The sequence below is a fragment of the Triticum urartu genome, unplaced genomic scaffold (genome assembly GCF_056163025.1).
Source record: "Triticum urartu cultivar PI428250 unplaced genomic scaffold, HENAU_Tu73 scaffold2, whole genome shotgun sequence".
NCBI lineage: Eukaryota > Viridiplantae > Streptophyta > Magnoliopsida > Poales > Poaceae > Triticum > Triticum urartu.
In genome coordinates this window covers 6602261-6624184 of record NW_028260368.1, presented here as the reverse complement: position 1 = coordinate 6624184, position 21924 = coordinate 6602261, and the positions used below count along the sequence as shown (strand labels likewise).

General features: G+C 37.8%; 1 non-coding gene across 1 annotated transcript; it reads right to left on the bottom strand.

Moving 5' to 3' along the window:
* Window positions 1–17527: 17527 nt before the first annotated feature.
* On the bottom strand, window positions 17528–17599 carry TRNAR-UCU (transfer RNA arginine (anticodon UCU)). Its single transcript has one exon. It is a non-coding gene; the product is annotated as a tRNA-Arg (tRNA).
* Window positions 17600–21924: the final 4325 nt, after the last annotated feature.

The following is a 21924-nucleotide window of genomic DNA, read 5'->3' as shown; positions in this document are numbered from 1 at the left end:
AAAAAATCCGATCAAAAATCTAGAAAACAGCAAGTATTCATCCACGTTTTCTTACGAAAAGCCCCTTTTATTTTGAATATAATTCTACTTACTTTTTTCCAATCTTTTTCAAAAAATCTATTCCTGCTTTTTTTGATCCAGTTTCTATTATTCTCCTCGATAGATTCTATCTTAAAACATACATTGTTAACACAATAAAACTTCCCATTTCTTTCTATTGAGATGAAAAAGAAGAAAAAGTGGATTTCTATTCACAGGCTGCAAAATTCAGAATAAATTGGAACCGTTAACTAGAATTCTCTTTTTTTTATTGCAGTAGTGAACTACTCTTAAATCGGTATTATCTCCCCCCCCTTCAATGGCATAATAAAATATTATGGCTTTATGCTTAATCCGTGTATAGGTAAACTTTAGGTCCGAACAGCATTATTATCCAAAGATCCCCTTTATGTACATATCTCTATGGGGAATCATGCTTTAATTTTTCAAAGTATTAAATTAAATATCTTGAATAAAAAAAGGAAATTTGCTCTGATATAGAGTATAACCTGACTATCTTGGCGTACCCAAGTGAAATTACGATAAAAGAAAAGCATGGATATGGGGAGAGGTGGATAACTAGATTGGCATGTACTTAAAAAAGGGACTTACTTTATTTTAGAATTCCACAATGAAATACTGAATTTTCTAGCAATTATACTACTCCGATCCGAAATAAAAAAGAACCCTCAAATTATTTTGAGAAATTAAAGTAAGCACGCTATTCTAAATCGAAGTAAAGTCAAACTTTCTAGTATATTATATTACGGCTTTATTACATTCATAGAAAGGAGATAAAATGAGAAATCTTTGCCATCCAATCTGATTAGAATATCATAACATAAAGTATAAGTGGCAGAATTTTTTTTGTAGGAATGTTTTATCAATTCATTTTCATTTCATTTGTACCCCTGGCAAACTCGAACTTTCGTCCAAATGGTCTCTATTCATATGTATGAAATACATATATGAAATACGTATGTGGAGTTCCCTAGAATTTCATGTGATTCAGTAAACAGAATATAGATTCCATGATTGCTAGATCGATCCATAGGGATTGATGAAGAGTGAGCTGATAATGGAATTTTTCTTTGATAAACAGGAAACTTAAGATTAAGATGCTCCGGAATGGAAACGAGGGAATGTCCACAATACCCGGATTTAGTCAGATCCAATTCGAGGGATTTTGTAGGTTCATTAATCAAGCCTTGGCAGAAGAACTTGACAAGTTTCCAACAATTAAAGATCCAGATCACGAAATTGCATTTCAATTATTTGCGAAAGGATATCAACTGCTAGAACCCTCGATAAAAGAAAGAGATGCTGTGTATGAATCACTCACCTATTCTTCCGAATTATATGTATCTGCGAGATTAATTTTTGGTTTCGATGTGCAAAAGCAAACCATTTCTATCGGAAACATTCCTATAATGAATTCCTTAGGAACCTTTATTATAAATGGAATATACCGAATTGTGATCAATCAAATATTGCTAAGTCCTGGTATTTACTACCGCTCGGAATTAGATCATAAGGGAATTTCTATCTACACTGGCACTATAATATCAGATTGGGGGGGGAGATCGGAATTAGCAATTGATAAAAAAGAAAGGATATGGGCTCGCGTGAGTAGAAAACAAAAGATATCTATTCTAGTTCTATCATCAGCTATGGGTTCGAATCTAAGAGAAATTCTGGATAATGTTTCCTACCCTGAAATTTTCTTGTCTTTCCCGAATGCTAAAGAGAAGAAGAGGATTGAGTCAAAAGAAAAAGCTATTTTGGAGTTTTATCAACAATTTGCTTGTGTAGGTGGGGACCTGGTATTTTCGGAGTCCTTATGCGAGGAATTACAAAAGAAATTTTTTCAACAAAAATGTGAATTAGGAAGGATTGGTCGACGAAATATGAATCGGAGACTTAATCTTGATATTCCTCAGAACAATACATTCTTGTTACCACGAGATGTATTGGCCGCTACGGATCATTTGATTGGAATGAAATTTGGAACGGGTATACTTGACGATGACGATATGAATCACTTGAAAAATAAACGTATTCGTTCGGTTGCGGATCTGTTACAAGATCAATTCGGATTGGCTCTTGGTCGTTTACAACATGCAGTTCAAAAAACTATTCGTAGAGTATTCATACGTCAATCGAAACCGACTCCCCAAACTTTGGTAACTCCAACTTCAACTTCAATTTTATTAATAACTACTTATGAGACCTTTTTTGGCACATACCCGTTATCTCAAGTTTTTGATCAAACGAATCCATTGACACAAACTGTTCATGGGCGAAAAGTGAGTTGTTTAGGTCCTGGAGGGTTGACGGGGAGAACCGCAAGTTTTCGGAGCCGAGATATTCATCCGAGTCACTATGGGCGTATTTGTCCAATTGACACGTCTGAAGGAATCAATGTTGGACTTACTGGATCCTTAACAATTCATGCGAGAATTGATCACTTGTGGGGATCCATAGAGAGTCCGTTTTATGAAATATCTGCTGAGAAAGCAAAAGAAAAAAAAGAGAGACAGGTGGTTTATCTATCACCAAATAGAGATGAATATTATATGATAGCAGCAGGAAATTCTTTGTCCTTGAATCAAGGTATTCAGGAAGAACAGGTTGTTCCGGCTAGATACCGTCAAGAATTCTTGACTATTGCATGGGAACAGATTCATGTTAGAAGTATTTTTCCTTTCCAATATTTTTCTATTGGGGGTTCTCTCATTCCTTTTATTGAGCACAATGATGCGAATCGGGCTTTAATGAGTTCTAATATGCAGCGCCAAGCAGTTCCGCTTTCTCGGTCCGAGAAATGCATTGTTGGAACTGGATTGGAACGCCAAACAGCTCTAGATTCGAGGGTTTCCATTATAGCCGAACGCGAGGGAAAGATCATTTCTACTGATAGTCATAAGATACTTTTATCAAGTAGTGGGAAGACTATAAGTATTCCTTTAGTTAACCACCGTCGCTCTAACAAAAATACTTGTATGCACCAAAAACCCCGGGTTCCACGGGGTAAATCCATTAAAAAAGGACAAATTTTAGCAGAAGGAGCTGCTACAATTGGGGGCGAACTTGCTTTAGGAAAAAACGTATTAGTAGCTTATATGCCATGGGAAGGTTACAATTTTGAAGACGCAGTACTAATTAGCGAACGTTTGGTATATGAAGATATTTATACCTCTTTTCACATCCGGAAATATGAAATTCAGACGGATACGACAAGCCAGGGCTCCGCTGAAAAAATCACTAAAGAAATACCACATCTAGAAGAACATTTACTCCGCAATTTGGACAGAAATGGAGTTGTTAGGTTGGGATCCTGGGTAGAAACTGGTGATATTTTAGTAGGTAAATTAACGCCTCAGATAGCGAGCGAATCATCTTATATCGCGGAAGCTGGATTATTACGGGCCATATTTGGCCTTGAGGTTTCCACTTCAAAAGAAACTTCTCTGAAATTACCTATAGGTGGAAGAGAGGCGCGTTATCGATGTGAAATGGATCCAAAGGGACCCGCTCGACATAATGGTTCGTGTATATATTTTACAGAAACGTGAAATCAAAGTTGGGGATAAAGTAGCCGGAAGACATGGGAATAAAGGGATCATTTCCAAAATTTTGCCTAGGCAAGATATGCCCTATTTGCAAGATGGAACACCCGTTGATATGGTCTTCAATCCCTTAGGAGTACCCTCCCGAATGAATGTGGGACAAATATTTGAAAGCTCGCTCGGATTAGCGGGGGATCTGCTAAAGAAACATTATAGAATAGCACCCTTTGATGAGAGATATGAGCAAGAGGCTTCAAGAAAACTTGTGTTTTCAGAATTATATGAAGCCAGTAAAGAAACAAAAAATCCATGGGTATTTGAACCCGAGTACCCGGGAAAAAGCAGAATATTTGATGGAAGAACAGGCGACCCCTTTGAGCAACCTGTTCTAATAGGGAAGTCCTATATCTTAAAATTAATTCATCAAGTTGATGAGAAAATTCATGGGCGTTCTACTGGGCCCTACTCACTTGTTACACAACAACCGGTTAGAGGAAGAGCCAAGCAAGGGGGACAACGAGTAGGAGAAATGGAAGTTTGGGCTTTAGAAGGATTTGGTGTTGCTCATATTTTACAAGAGATACTTACTTATAAATCTGACCATCTTATAGCTCGCCAAGAAATACTTAATGCTACGATCTGGGGAAAAAGAATACCTAATCATGAGGATCCTCCAGAATCTTTTCGAGTGCTCGTTCGAGAACTACGATCTTTGGCTCTAGAACTGAATCATTTCCTTGTATCTGAAAAGAACTTCCAGGTTAATAGGGAGGAAGTTTGATCGGAATAAATATAAATTCTTTTCTTATTTCTATTTTATGATTGACCAATATAAACATCAACAACTTCAAATTGGACTCGTTTCCCCTCAACAAATAAAGGCTTGGGCTAACAAAAACCTACCTAATGGAGAAGTCGTTGGCGAAGTCACAAGGCCCTCTACTTTTCATTATAAAACCGATAAACCAGAAAAAGATGGATTGTTTTGCGAAAGAATCTTTGGACCCATAAAAAGCGGGATTTGCGCTTGTGGCAATTCTCGAGCGAGCGGAGCTGAAAACGAAGACGAAAGATTTTGCCAAAAATGCGGGGTCGAATTTGTGGATTCTCGGATACGAAGATATCAAATGGGATACATCAAACTCGCATGTCCCGTGACTCATGTGTGGTATTTGAAAGGTCTTCCTAGTTATATCGCGAATCTTTTAGATAAACCTCTTAAGAAGTTGGAGGGCCTAGTATACGGCGATTTCTCTTTTGCTAGGCCCAGCACTAAAAAACCCACTTTTTTACGATTACGAGGTTTATTCGAAGAGGAAATTGCATCCTGTAACCACAGCATTTCTCCCTTTTTTTCTACCCCAGGCTTTGCAACATTTCGAAATCGGGAAATTGCGACAGGAGCAGGTGCTATTAGAGAACAATTAGCAGATTTGGATTTGCGAATTATTATAGAGAATTCTTTGGTCGAATGGAAGGAATTAGAAGACGAGGGGTATAGTGGAGATGAGTGGGAAGATAGAAAAAGACGAATAAGAAAAGTTTTTTTGATTAGACGCATGCAATTGGCGAAACATTTTATTCAAACAAATGTAGAACCAGAATGGATGGTTTTGTGCTTATTACCGGTTCTTCCTCCCGAATTGAGACCTATTGTTTATAGGTCTGGAGATAAAGTAGTGACTTCAGACATTAATGAACTTTATAAGAGAGTTATCCGTCGGAACAACAATCTTGCCTATCTATTAAAAAGAAGTGAATTAGCGCCAGCAGATTTAGTAATGTGCCAGGAAAAATTGGTACAAGAAGCCGTGGATACACTTCTTGATAGTGGGTCCCGCGGGCAACCGACGAGGGATGGTCACAATAAAGTATACAAATCACTTTCAGATGTAATTGAAGGTAAAGAGGGAAGGTTTCGCGAGACTCTGCTTGGGAAACGGGTCGATTACTCGGGGCGTTCTGTCATTGTTGTGGGTCCTTCGCTTTCATTACATCAATGTGGATTACCTCTAGAGATAGCAATAAAGCTTTTTCAGCTATTTGTAATTCGCGATTTAATCACGAAACGCGCCACTTCTAATGTAAGGATTGCTAAAAGGAAAATTTGGGAAAAAGAACCCATTGTATGGGAAATACTTCAAGAAGTTATGCGGGGACATCCTGTACTGTTAAATAGAGCACCTACCCTGCATAGATTAGGCATACAGGCCTTTCAACCCACTTTAGTAGAGGGGCGTACTATTTCTTTACACCCATTAGTGTGTAAGGGTTTCAATGCGGACTTTGATGGAGATCAAATGGCTGTTCATCTACCTTTATCCTTGGAAGCTCAGGCAGAAGCCCGTTTACTTATGTTTTCTCATATGAATCTCTTATCTCCCGCTATTGGGGATCCTATTTGCGTACCAACCCAAGACATGCTTATCGGGCTTTATGTATTAACGATTGGAAAGCGTCGAGGTATTTGTGCAAATAGATATAATAGTTGCAGAAACTACCCAAATCTAAAAGTAAATTACAATAATAATAATAATTTTAAATATAGGAAAGATAAAGAACCCCATTTTTCTAGTTCTTATGATGCACTGGGAGCTTATAGACAAAAACTAATCAGTTTAGATAGTCCCTTGTGGCTACGATGGAACCTGGATCAACGCGTCATTGGGTCAAGAGAAGTTCCGATTGAAGTTCAATATGAATCTTTGGGGACTTATCATGAGATTTATGCCCACTATCTAATAATGGGAAATAGAAAAAAAGAAATTCGTTCGATATACATTCGAACCACTCTTGGTCATATTTCTTTTTATAGAGAAATAGAGGAAGCCATACAAGGATTTAGTCAGGCCTATTCATACACTACCTAAACAAGAAAGTTAGATTCGGCGATGCCCCTCCCCTTTCGGGGGGCATTCCGATTTCCCTAGTATCATCATTATTTGCCACGCGAATCCAGATTGAGATTGAGGCAATTAAGTTAATTAAATTTTCGAATCACTGACTCAGGCCCATTGTCGAATCCTACTCAGCAATTGTCGAATCCTACTCAGCCGAAAAGGGGGTACTTATGTATGGCGGAACGGGCCAATCTGGTCTTTCATAATAAAGAGATAGACGGAACTGGTATGAAACGACTTATTAGCAGATTAATAGATCATTTTGGAATGGGATATACATCCCATATACTGGATCAACTAAAGACTCTGGGCTTCCATCAAGCCACTACTACATCGATTTCGTTAGGAATCGAGGATCTTTTAACAATACCCTCTAAGGGATGGTTAGTCCAAGACGCGGAACAACAGAGTTTTCTTTTGGAGAAACACTATTATTATGGGGCTGTACACGCGGTAGAAAAATTACGCCAATCTGTTGAGATATGGTATGCGACAAGTGAATATTTGAAACAAGAAATGAATTCAAATTTTCGGATAACGGATCCTTCTAATCCAGTCTATCTAATGTCTTTTTCAGGAGCCAGAGGAAATGCATCTCAAGTACACCAATTAGTAGGTATGAGAGGATTAATGTCGGACCCTCAAGGACAAATGATTGATTTACCTATTCAAAGCAATTTACGCGAGGGACTTTCTTTGACAGAATATATAATTTCCTGCTATGGAGCCCGCAAAGGGGTTGTAGATACTGCTGTGCGAACAGCAGATGCTGGATATCTTACACGTAGACTTGTTGAAGTAGTTCAACATATTATTGTGCGTAGAAGAGATTGTGGTACTATCCGAGGTATTTCTGTAAGTCCTCAAAATGGGATGACGGAAAAACTTTTTGTCCAAACACTAATTGGTCGTGTATTAGCAGACGATATATATATCGGTTCACGATGCATTGCCGCGCGAAATCAAGATATTGGAATTGGATTAGTCAATCGATTCATAACTGCCTTTCGAGCACAACCATTTCGAGCACAACCAATATATATTAGAACCCCCTTTACTTGCCGAAGCACTTCTTGGATCTGTCAATTATGCTATGGCCGGAGTCCTACTCATAGTGATCTGGTCGAATTGGGAGAAGCCGTAGGTATTATTGCAGGTCAATCAATTGGGGAGCCAGGGACTCAACTAACATTAAGAACTTTTCATACTGGCGGAGTATTCACAGGGGGTACTGCCGACCTTGTACGATCCCCTTCGAATGGAAAAATAAAATTCAATGAGAATTTGGTTCACCCCACACGTACCCGTCATGGGCAGCCTGCTTTTCTATGTTATATAGACTTGCATGTAACTATTCAGAGTCAAGATATTCTATATAGTGTGAATATTCCCTCAAAAAGCTTGATTCTAGTGCAAAATGATCAATATGTAAAATCCGAACAAGTAATTGCGGAGATTCGTGCCGGAACGTCCACTTTACATTTTAAAGAAAGGGTACAAAAGCATATTTATTCTGAATCAGACGGCGAAATGCACTGGAGTACTGATGTTTACCATGCGCCCGAATATCAATATGGTAATCTTCGCCGATTACCAAAAACAAGCCATTTATGGATATTGTCAGTAAGTATGTGCAGATCCAGTATAGCGTCTTTTTCACTCCACAAGGATCAAGATCAAATGAATACTTATGGTAAAAAAGATAGGGAAATTCTTGATTATTCAACGTCGGATCGAATCATGTCCAATGGCCATTGGAATTTTATCTATCCTTCTATTTTTCAAGATAATTCAGATTTGTTGGCGAAAAAGCGAAGAAATAGGTTCGTCATTCCATTACAATATCATCAAGAACAAGAGAAAGAACTAATATCCTGTTTTGGGATTTCGATTGAAATCCCCCTTATGGGTGTTTTACGTAGAAATACTATTTTTGCTTATTTTGACGATCCCCGATACAGAAAAGATAAAAAGGGTTCAGGAATTGTTAAATTTAGATATAGGACCCTAGAAGAAGAATATAGGACTCGAGCGGAAGACTCAGAAGAGGAATATGAGACCCTAGAAGACGAATACAGGACCCGAGAGGACGAATATGAATATGAAACCCTAGAAGAATCTAAATATGGAATCCTAGAAGACGAATACGAATATGAAACCCTAGAAGACGAATATGGGAGCCCAGAAAACGAATATGGGAACCCAGAGAACGAATATAGGACTTTAGAGAAAGACTCAGAAGAGGAATATGGGAGCCCAGAGAGCAAATATAGGACCCAAGAGGACGAATATGGAACTCTAGAGGAAGACTCAGAAGACGAATATGGCAGCCCCGGGGAAAGCGCAGAGGAAAAATATGGTACTTTAGAGGAAGACTCAGAAGAAGATTCAGAGGACGAATACGAGAGCCCAGAGGAAGATTCCATCTTAAAAAAAGAGGGTTTGATTGAGCATCGAGGAACAAAAGAATTTAGTCTAAAATACCAAAAAGAAGTAGATCGGTTTTTTTTCATTCTTCAAGAACTTCATATCTTGCCGAGATCTTCATCCCTAAAGATACTTGACAATAGTATTATTGGAGTGAATACACAACTCACAAAAAATACAAGAAGTCGACTAGGCGGACTGGTCCGAGTGAAGAGAAAAAAAAGCCATACGGAACTCAAAATATTTTCCGGAGATATTCATTTTCCTGAAGAGGCGGATAAGATATTAGGTGGCTGTTTGATACCGCCAGAAAGACAAAAAAAAGATTCTAAGGAATCAAAAAAAAGGAAAAATTGGGTCTATGTTCAACGGAAAAAAATTCTCAAGAGCAAGGAAAAGTATTTTGTTTCCGTTCGCCCTACAGTGGCATATGAAATGGACGAAGGAAGAAATTTAGCAACACTTTTCCCGCAGGATCTCTTGCAAGAAGAAAATAATCTCCAAATTCGACTTGTCAATTTTATTTCTCATGAAAATAGCAAGTTAACTCAAAGAATTTATCACACAAATAGTCAATTTGTTAGAACTTGCTTAGTAGTGAATTGGGAACAAGAAGAAAAAGAAAAGGCTGGTGCTTCCCTTGTTGAGGTAAGAGCAAATGATCTTATTCGCGATTTCCTAAGAATTGAGTTAGTCAAGTCCACTATTTCGTATACACGAAAAAGGTATGGTAGGACAAGTGCAGGACCGATTCCCCATAATAGGTTAGATCGCGCCAATATCAATTCTTTTTATTCCAAGGCGAAGATTGAATCACTTAGCCAACATCCAGAAGCTATTGGCACTTTGTTGAATCGAAATAAAGAATACCACTCTTTGATGATTTTGTCGGCATCCAACTGTTCTCGAATTGGTTTATTCAAGAATTCAAAACATCCCAATGCGATAAAAGAATGGAATCCTAGAATTCCTATTCGAGAAATTTTTGGGCCCTTAGGCGCTATTGTAGCTAGTATATCGCATTTTTCTTCATCTTACTATTTACTAACGCATAATAAAATCCTGTTAAAAAAATATTTGTTCGTTGACAATTTAAAACAAACCTTCCAAGTACTTCAAGAACTTAAATACTCTTTAATAGATGAAAATAAAAGGATTTCTAATTTCGATAGTAACATAATGTTGGATCCATTCCTTTTGAATTGTCACTTTGTCCATCATGATTCTTGGGAAGAGACATTGGCAATAATTCACCTTGGACAATTTATTTGTGAAAATGTATGTCTATTTAAATCGCACATAAAAAAATCCGGTCAAATTTTCATTGTAAATATGAATTCCTTTGTTATAAGAGCAGCTAAACCTTATTTGGCCACTACAGGAGCAACTGTTAATGGTCATTATGGAGAAATCCTTTACAAGGGAGATAGGTTAGTTACGTTTATATATGAAAAATCGAGATCTAGTGACATAACGCAAGGTCTTCCAAAAGTGGAACAAATCTTTGAAGCGCGTTCAATTGATTCATTATCCCCGAATCTCGAAAGGAGAATTGAGGATTGGAATGAGCGTATACCAAGAATTCTTGGGGTCCCTTGGGGATTCTTGATTGGAGCTGAGCTAACCATAGCCCAAAGTCGTATCTCTTTGGTTAATAAAATCCAAAAGGTTTATCGATCCCAAGGGGTACAGATCCATAATAGACATATAGAGATTATTATACGCCAAGTAACATCAAAAGTGCGGGTTTCCGAAGATGGAATGTCTAATGTTTTTTCGCCTGGGGAATTAATCGGACTATTGCGAGCGGAACGAGCAGGACGAGCTTTGGATGAATCGATCTATTATCGGGCAATCTTATTGGGAATAACAAGGGCTTCCCTGAATACCCAAAGTTTCATATCTGAAGCAAGTTTTCAAGAAACTGCTCGAGTTTTAGCAAAAGCTGCCCTACGAGGTCGCATTGATTGGTTGAAAGGCTTGAAAGAAAACGTAGTTCTGGGGGGGATTATACCTGTTGGTACCGGATTCCAAAAATTTGTGCATCGTTCCCCACAAGACAAGAACCTTTATTTCGAAATAAAAAAAAAAAATCTATTCGCGTCGGAAATGAGAGATTTTTTGTTTCTCCATACAGAATTAGTTTCTTCAGATTCTGACGTAACAAACAATTTTTATGAGACATAAGAACCCCCATAAAAATATTTTTTACTTTACTAGACTTTTGAACTTAGAACACTAACAGGTCAAATTTTAGATTTTTAAGATTTTTATTTTAATAAGTAAAACAAGTCAGTTAATTCATTAAGGTGGTTATGTTTATACCATGTATCAATGGCCAACTCTTATCTTAGTACAAGGTTCTCTCGGAACAATTATTATTTATTTCAAGCTATTTCGGATCTTTCTTAATCTTCAAAAAGAACTAAATTCCGTAATGGAATGGTAGGATTAAAAAAAAGGAAGTGTGGAAAAAATGACAAGAAGATATTGGAACATTAATTTGAAAGAGATGATAGAAGCAGGAGTTCATTTTGGTCATGGTATTAAGAAATGGAATCCTAAAATGGCCCCTTACATTTCGGCAAAGCGTAAAGGTACTCATATTATAAATCTCGCTAGAACGGCTCGTTTTTTATCAGAAGCTTGTGATTTAGTTTTTGATGCAGCAAGTCAGGGAAAAAGTTTCTTAATTGTTGGTACCAAAAAAAGAGCAACAGATTTAGTAGCATCAGCTGCAATAAGGGCTCGTTGTCATTATGTTAATAAAAAGTGGTTCAGTGGTATGTTAACGAATTGGTCGATTACGAAAACTAGACTTTCTCAATTTAGAGACTTAAGAGCAGAAGAAAAAATGGGAAAATTCCACCATCTCCCAAAAAGAGATGTGGCAATCTTGAAGAGAAAATTATCTACTTTGCAAAGGTATCTCGGCGGGATCAAATATATGACGAGATTGCCAGACATTGTGATCGTCCTTGATCAGCAAAAAGAGTATATAGCTCTTCGGGAATGTGCCATTTTGGGGATTCCTACTATTTCTTTAGTCGATACAAATTGTGACCCGGATCTCGCGAATATATCGATTCCAGCCAACGATGACACTATGACTTCAATTCGATTGATTCTTAACAAATTAGTATTTTCAATTTGTGAGGGCCGTTCTCTCTATATAAGAAATCGTTGATTAAGAATATATAGTGAATTCTTGGGCAACTGCGTAAATTTATGGAATCACTTACTTTACTATATCTTTTTTTTTGCATAGAATTTTTTTTGCATAGAAAAAAGAAGGGGAATATTGATATATATTAGAGGGTATTGATATATATTATGATCTGATGTGCTTTCTTGGTATCCTAAATATAAGATTAATACTTCAAGTTGCTGAGTTGAGAAAGAGATGGTTGAATCAAAAGAATTCCTTTTTTGAAGTTCAATTTTTATCAGAGGACAATATGAATATTATACCTTGTTCCATTAAAACACTCAAGGGGTTATACGATATATCGGGTGTAGAAGTAGGCCAACACTTCTATTGGCAAATAGGAGGTTTCCAAATTCATGCCCAAGTACTCATCACTTCTTGGGTCGTAATTACTATCTTGCTAGGTTCAGTTGTCATAGCTGTTCGGAATCCACAAACCATCCCGACCGACGGTCAGAATTTTTTTGAATATGTCCTTGAGTTTATTCGAGACTTGAGCAAAACTCAGATTGGAGAAGAATATGGTCCCTGGGTTCCCTTTATTGGAACTATGTTCCTTTTTATTTTTGTTTCGAATTGGTCGGGTGCTCTTTTACCTTGGAAAATTATAGAGTTACCCCATGGGGAATTAGCAGCGCCCACGAATGATATAAATACTACTGTTGCTTTAGCTTTACTCACGTCAGCGGCATATTTTTATGCTGGTCTTAGCAAAAAAGGATTGAGCTATTTCGAGAAATATATTAAACCAACTCCAATCCTTTTACCAATTAACATCCTAGAAGATTTCACAAAACCATTATCGCTTAGCTTTCGACTTTTCGGGAATATATTGGCGGATGAATTAGTCGTTGTTGTTCTTGTTTCTTTAGTCCCCTTAGTAATCCCTATACCGGTCATGTTTCTTGGATTATTTACAAGCGGTATTCAAGCTCTTATTTTTGCAACATTAGCCGCAGCCTATATAGGTGAATCCATGGAGGGTCATCATTGAATTGACTCTTTTTGGAAATAGTATTTTTTTTTTTTGCAGCTTAGCTCAATTCATGCATGGTTCCAGATAATCTGCTTGGTTGCAAAAAAATAGTTAGAAATGCGTATGAATATATAGCCTAGAGTTGTAGGAGAGAGAATAGAATAGACTATATTATGGAATTTTCAAAGTATATATGCATTAAGGAGGGTGGAGTCAGGCTAGATCTATACTATAATATCCTTAATGTCTATAAGTGGAGTCCTCTTTTATGCAGGTTTCCACTTTAAGCAATGATTTTAGAATCCGATTCAATAGAAAATGAGAAAATATGCAAACAAAATAGAAGAAACAAATGTATATATATAGGATATTATATTATATATTCCTAGGTTAGATTCATTATCTAATCCGATATATGGATATGGAATTCCCTTCTATGTAGTTCGGACAATTCACATTATCATTTCAATTTGATTTCAATTTGTACTTTTTAGTTACTTTACTTCTCCCCAATAGAGCTTAGAAGTAAGAATTTATTGGTTGATTGTATCCTTAACCATTTCTTTTTTTTGACACGAGGAACTACTCACCATGAATCCACTAATTGCTGCTGCTTCTGTTATTGCTGCTGGATTGGCCGTAGGGCTTGCTTCTATTGGACCTGGAGTTGGTCAAGGTACTGCTGCAGGACAAGCTGTAGAAGGTATTGCGAGACAGCCAGAAGCAGAAGGTAAAATACGAGGTACTTTATTGCTTAGTCTAGCTTTTATGGAAGCTTTAACAATTTATGGACTAGTTGTGGCACTAGCGCTTTTATTTGCGAACCCTTTTGTTTAATCTTAAAAAAAAAATTCTTTCGATTTCGATTAGATACTTTTTTCTTTTTTTAGTAAATTGGTATTTGCTTCCACAATTCCAATTATATCAATACTTTATTTAATTTACTCCTATTTATTACTCCTGGAATTATCTATTTATCGGGACAGATAATACCCCATTCTAGGAAGGGCTGAGTTGAGTATTATTAATTTAGAAGATATGCTCACCTTCTTATTTCCCGTCCTTAGTTTAGGAAAGTGGAAAGTTTTTTCCTTTTATTTTAGGAATTTTGGGAACAGAACATTTCAACAAAGGAAGTCTTTCACCGGTCAAACAAGACGTAAGACTTAATCTAAAAGAAATTACTAGATTGAATCTATTTGCATTAAAAAAACCGATCAAAAAAGGGCGAGCGAAGTAAGTGATCGAAAAACTTTGTTCTTTGTTCGTCCTATCTATAAGAGGAGAGCATATGAAAAATGTAACCCATTCTTTCGTTTTTTTAGCTCACTGGCCATCCGCTGGCAGTTTCGGGCTTAATACCGATATTTTAGCAACAAATCTAATAAATCTAACTGTAGTGGTTGGTGTTTTGATTTTTTTTGGAAAGGGAGTGTGTGCGAGTTGTCTATTTCAAGAATAGATTGGATCTATCCGGCTGCACTTTATAATATTTTTTAGTATTTTTCGGATAAATAAGAAAAGGGTGCACGATCTCGACGAATTACTTCTGAATAAATTCAGAAATCATATGGAAGAACCATAGCATTTCGCGACTCATTGGTAAATCAACTTTGATTCTCTATAAACCAAGAATGTGAGACCATTAACACGGTTAAAGCTAAACTGCTTGAAGTCCAGGCAAAAAGAGGTACTCTTTCTACAACTATATTAGTATTAGTACCAATTTAAACGGGAAATAGCTAATGTAAAATTTATCTGATATAGAACACTCATATCGATAAAATGGTTTGAACTATTTACTAGAAAAAAAAGGGGGCACCCTGCCCTTTTTTAACCAATGCCGAATCGACGACCTATGTATAAAAAAGAGAAATTTTTTGGATTTGAAGAAAAAAAAAATAAAAAAGAATTCTATTAATTTTCATTTTCCATTTATTTAGTTAGTTTTTCTTAATGAAATTGAAATTATTAACTAGAGGGCAAATAAAAATAAAGAAACAACTTTGCTGACCATGATATATTTTTATCTAGGCGGAAGAGTCCTCTTAATATTTATCTAGTCTTATATAGGTTTCGGTATATTGAAATATAAACATAAAAAAGAAGATAGAGGATAGGCTCATTACTTAAAAAAAAGATATGGAAATAGCTATAGAAAAAAAAAAAGGAGCGTGAGAGCCAAATGAATCGAAAGATTCATGTTTGGTTCGGGAAGAGATCATAAAAGTTGTAAACTTACAAAATAATCTACTTTCATTAAAAGATTTATTAGATAATCGAAAACAGAGGATCTTGAGTACTATTCGAAATTCAGAAGAATTGCGTAGAGGGACCATTGAGCAACTCGAAAAAGCTCGGATTCGATTACAGAAAGTCGAACTAGAAGCGGATGAGTATCGAATGAATGGATACTCTGAGATAGAACGAGAAAAAGCAAATTTGATTAATGCTACTTCTATTAGTTTGGAACAATTGGAAAAGTCTAAAAACGAAACCCTTTATTTTGAAAAACAAAGGGCAATGAATCAGGTCCGACAGCGGGTTTTCCAACAGGCCGTACAAGGAGCTCTAGGAACTCTGAATAGTTGTTTGAATACCGAGTTACATTTCCGTACGATTCGTGCTAATATTGGCATTCTCGGGTCCCTGGAATGGAAGAAATAATTAAATTAATTAGGCCTTGAACTTCTACTTTCGTTTAGAATTTAGGCATTATTTTTCCCCTTGCTTCCGAAAAAAGAGTCAAGAAACACTAATGGCAACCCTTCGAGTCGACGAAATTCATAAAATTCTCCGCGAACGTATTGAACAATATAATAGGAAAGTAGGGATTGAGAATATAGGTCGCGTAGTTCAAGTGGGGGATGGGATTGCTCGTATTATAGGTCTTGGTGAAATAATGTCAGGTGAATTAGTCGAATTTGCAGAAGGTACTAGGGGTATTGCTCTGAATTTGGAATCCAAAAATGTTGGGATTGTATTAATGGGCGATGGGTTGATGATACAAGAGGGAAGTTTTGTAAAAGCAACAGGAAGAATTGCTCAGATACCCGTGAGTGAGGCTTACTTGGGTCGTGTTGTAAATGCTCTGGCTAAACCTATTGATGGGAAAGGCGAAATTATAGCTTCCGAATCTCGCTTAATTGAATCTCCTGCTCCAAGTATAATTTCCAGGCGTTCCGTATACGAACCTCTTCAAACAGGGCTTATTGCTATCGATTCGATGATCCCTATAGGGCGCGGTCAGCGAGAGTTAATTATTGGGGACAGACAGACTGGCAAAACAGCAGTAGCCACAGATACAATTCTCAATCAAAAAGGGCAAGGTGTAATATGTGTTTATGTAGCTATCGGTCAAAGAGCATCCTCCGTAGCTCAAGTAGTAACTACTTTCCATGAGGAGGGGGCCATGGAATACACTATTGTAGTAGCTGAAATGGCGGATTCACCTGCTACATTACAATACCTCGCTCCTTATACGGGAGCAGCCCTGGCTGAGTATTTTATGTACCGCGAACGGCATACTTTAATAATTTATGATGATCTCTCCAAACAGGCACAAGCTTATCGCCAAATGTCCCTTCTATTAAGAAGACCTCCCGGACGTGAGGCTTATCCAGGGGATGTTTTTTATTTGCATTCACGCCTTTTAGAAAGAGCCGCTAAATTAAATTCTCTTTTAGGCGAAGGAAGTATGACCGCTTTACCAATAGTTGAGACTCAATCTGGAGACGTTTCCGCCTATATTCCTACTAATGTAATCTCCATTACAGATGGACAAATATTCTTATCTGCGGATCTATTCAATGCCGGAATTCGACCCGCTATTAATGTGGGTATTTCTGTTTCCAGAGTAGGATCCGCGGCTCAAATTAAAGCCATGAAACAAGTAGCTGGCAAATCAAAATTGGAACTAGCGCAATTCGCAGAGTTACAAGCCTTTGCACAATTCGCCTCTGCTCTCGATAAAACAAGTCAGAATCAATTGGCAAGGGGTCGACGATTAAGGGAATTGCTTAAACAATCCCAGGCAAATCCTCTCCCAGTGGAAGAGCAGATAGCTACTATTTATACCGGAACAAGAGGATATCTTGATTCGTTAGAAATTGAACAGGTAAATAAATTTCTGGATGAGTTACGTAAACATCTAAAAGATACTAAACCTCAATTCCAAGAAATTATATCTTCTAGCAAGACATTCACCGAGCAAGCGGAAATCCTTTTGAAGGAAGCTATTCAGGAACAGCTGGAACGGTTTTCTCTTCAGTAACAAATAAATTTTGCATGTCTACTCTTGTTAGTAGAATAGGAATCGTTGAGAAAGCTTTTTCATTTGAATCATGCAAAAAAGTTTTCTTTGTTTTTAGTTTAGTATAGTTATTTAAAGAATAGATAGAAATAAGATTGCGTCCAATAGGATTTGAACCTATACCAAAGGTTTAGAAGACCTCTGTCCTATCCATTAGACAATGGACGCTTTTCTTTCATATTTTATTCTTTCTTTTATTTTTTTGCTTCTTCCGAGAAAAAACTGTTAGACCAAAACTCTTTTAGGAAATCAAAAAATCCAGATACAAATGCATGATGTATATATTATATCATGCATATATCATAAAGAAGGAGTATGGAGGCGGTAGTGGGAATCGAACCCGCAACCCCAAGGTTATGAGCCTTATGAGCTACCAAACTGCTCTATACTCTTAAACTAAAGAGGGGTAACTAGTGGATAAAAGAGGGTTGGATACGCCCCTCTACCAATATCTATACAAATAGAATAGTCCATTTATACAGAATGGTAAAGAGGGCTCCTCTATGATTATCAATTCCAGAAATCCATACAAATACGAAAGGGTATTTTATCCTTACCAACTGGATCTTGTTGCACCCGGTAACAAACATTCATAAACCATTTCTCGAAGTACGTGTCCGGATAGCCCAAAATGTCGATAGTTAGCTCTAGGTCTTCCGGTCAAAAAACAACGTCGATGAAGGCGTGTAGGTGCACTATTACGCGGTAGGGATTGCAATTTTTCTCGCATTTTCGTTTTTTCACTCAAACTCAAGGGAGAAACTTTGCTTCTTATCTTTTTTTTTAAAGATTGACGAATCAAATGATATTTCTGTTCTAATTTCTGCCGCTTCTTCTCCCTCTGAATCAAACTTTTTTTTGCCATAATGTGTCGTTGCTATTATTACCAAGTATACGGTTCTAATCCTAGATGGAAAAATAAATAGAAAAAGAAATCTAAAAAGGCAGATCCTCCCTCTCTATCAAGAGTAATGAACTAGGTGCTGATACAGTACAAAAAAACAAACTAAATTAACCAAACTTGCCTGATGTTGAGGCAATCAAGAAAGCTGCATAAGTGAATATATAACCCACGGAAAAGTGAGCTAATCCAACCAATCTTGCTTGCACAATGGAAAGAGCCACGGGCTTATCTCTCCAGCGAATTAAATTAGCTAAAGGTGTGCGTTCATGAGCCCATGCTAAAGTCTCAATTAATTCCTGCCAATACCCCCGCCAGGAAATTAAGAACATAAATCCAGTAGCCCAAACAAGATGTCCAAATAAGAACATCCACGCCCATACCGATAAACTATTCATCCCAAAAGGATTATATCCATTGATAAGTTGTGAAGAGTTTAACCATAGGTAATCTCTTAACCATCCCATCAAATAAGTGGAGGATTCATTAAATTGTGAAACGTTGCCCTGCCATAATGTGATATGTTTCCAATGCCAATAAAAAGTAACCCACCCAATGGTATTTAACATCCAGAAAACTGCCAAATAAAATGCGTCCCAAGCAGAAATATCACAAGTACCGCCGCGCCCTGGGCCGTCACAAGGAAAACTATATCCAAAATCCTTTTTATCTGGCATTAATTTGGAACCGCGTGCATCTAAAGCGCCCTTTACTAAAATCAATGTAGTTGTATGCAAACCTAGAGCAATAGCATGATGAACCAAGAAATCCCCAGGTCCTATTGTTAAGAAAAGCGAATTACTATTCTCATTAACAGCATTCAACCATCCGGGCAACCATAGGCTTCGACCCGCATTGAAAGCGGGGCCATTCGTTGAAGATAAGAGTATATCGAACCCATATGTCGTCTTGCCATGAGCAGATTGTATCCATTGGGCAAATATAGGTTCGATCAAGATTTGCTTTTCTGGAGTACCAAAAGCAAGCATGACGTCGTTATGAACATAAAGGCCCAAGGTATGGAATCCTAGAAAGAGGCTAGCCCAACTTAAATGAGATATGATAGCTTCTTTATGGTCTAACATTCTTGCCAATACATTATCCTCATTCTGTTCCGGATTGTAATCCCTAATGAAAAAAATAGCTCCATGAGCAAAAGCCCCTGTCATGATGAACCCTGCAATATATTGGTGATGAGTATATAAAGCAGCTTGAGTAGTAAAGTCTTGTGCTATGAATGCATAAGGAGGTAAAGAGTACATATGTTGAGCTACTAAGGAAGTAATAACCCCTAAAGAAGCTAGAGCAAGACCTAACTGAAAATGAATCGAATTGTTGATTGTGTCATAAAGGCCCTTATGCCCACGCCCTAATCGACCCCCCGGAGGAGTATGCGCTTCTAAAAGATCTTTAATACTGTGCCCAATTCCGAAGTTAGTTCGATACATGTGACCGGCAATGAGAAAAATAAATGCAATAGCTAAATGATGGTGAGCCATATCGGTCAGCCACAAACTTTGTGTTTGTGGATGGAATCCCCCAAGAAGAGTTAGAATGGCAGTTCCCGCTCCTTGAGCGGTACCAAATAAATGATTACTCGAATCAGGGTTTTGGGCATAAAGATTCCATTGACCCGTCAAAAGGGGTCCCAACCCCTGGGGATAGGGTAATACATCTAAGAAATTATTCCATCGAACGTACTCCCCCCTGGATGCGGGAATAGCAACATGAACTAAATGTCCTGTCCAAGCCAAAGAACTTACCCCGAAAAGTCCTGACAAATGATGATTGAGACGAGATTCCGCGTTTTTGAACCACGAAAGGCTTGGTTTCCATTTGGGTTGTAGATGTAACCAACCCGCTATTAAGGACAGCGTAGAAAGAAATAATAGAAAAAGAGCTCCAGTATAAAGATCCTCATTGGTGCGTAATCCTATTGTATACCACCACTGATAAACTCCAGAATAAGCAATATTCACTGGACCAGCAGCACCTCCTCGAGTAAAGGCTTCCACAGCGGGTTGACCAAAATGAGGATCCCAAATCGCATGAGCAATAGGTCTTACGTGTAAAGGATCCTGTATCCATGATTCAAAATTTCCTTGCCAAGCTACATGAAACAGATTTCCGGACGTCCATAGAAAGATTATTGCTAATTGCCCAAAGTGAGAAGCAAAAATGTTCTGATAAAGACGTTCTTCAGTAATATCATCATGACTTTCGAAATCATGTGCGGTAGCAATACCAAACCAAATACGACGAGTAGTGGGGTCCTGAGCTAAGCCTTGGCTAAACCTGGGAAATCTTAATTCCATAATGCCTTTCAAATCCTCCTAGCCACTATCCTACTGCAATAATTCTCGCTAAGAAGAATGCCCATGTCGTGGCAATTCCACCCAGAAGGTAATGGGTTACTCCTACAGCGCGTCCTTGTATAATGCTCAAGGCTCTAGGCTGAGTAGCAGGAGCAACTTTTAATTTGTTATGAGCCCAAACGATAGATTCAATGAGTTCTTGCCAATAACCACGGCCGCTGAATAAAAACATTAAACTGAAGGCCCAGACAAAATGAGCACCTAAGAAAAAAAGACCATATGCAGATAATGAAGAACCATAAGACTGAATGACTTGCGATGCCTGTGCCCACAAGAAATCTCGAAGCCACCCATTAATCGTAATGGAACTCTGTGCAAAGTTTCCCCCTGTAATATGAGTTACCACCCCTTGATCACTTATAGTACCCCAAACATCCGACTGCATTTTCCAACTGAAATGGAAAATGACTACCGAAATTGCATTGTACATCCAGAATAAACCTAAGAAAACATGATCCCAGGCGGATACTTGACATGTTCCCCCTCGGCCAGGCCCATCGCAAGGAAAGCGAAAACCTAGATTTGCTTTATCGGGTATCAAACGGGAACTCCGAGCAAATAAAACACCTTTCAAAAGTATTAATACAGTCACATGTATGGTAAATGCATGAATGTGATGGACTAAAAAATCTGCGGTTCCTAATGGAATAGGTAACAAAGCCACTTTGCCACCTACTGCTACTAACTCGCCGCCTCCCCACGTTAAGCTAGTACTTGTTGTTGCACCAGGAGCTGTTACGCCAGGCGCAGTAGCATGGATATTTTGTACCCATTGAGCAAAGATAGGTTGTAATTGTATGGCAGTATCCGAAAACATATCTTGTGGACGGCCTAAAGCACTCATGGTATCATTATGAATGTACAAGCCAAAACTGTGAAAACCTAGAAATATACATACCCAGTTAAGGTGGGATATGATTGCATCGCGGTGTCTAAGGACGCGATCTAATAGATCGTTGTATCGAGTAGTTGGATCATAGTCTCTTACCATAAAAATTGCTGCATGTGCAGCAGCACCGACTATTAGAAATCCGCCAATCCACATGTGGTGTGTGAACAAGGAAAGTTGTGTACCATAGTCAGTAGCTAGGTATGGATAGGGAGGCATAGAATACATATGATGAGCTACAACAATGGTTGTAGAGCCTAGCATAGCTAGGTTAAGAGATAATTGAGCATGCCATGACGTTGTTAAGATTTCATAAAGACCCTTATGG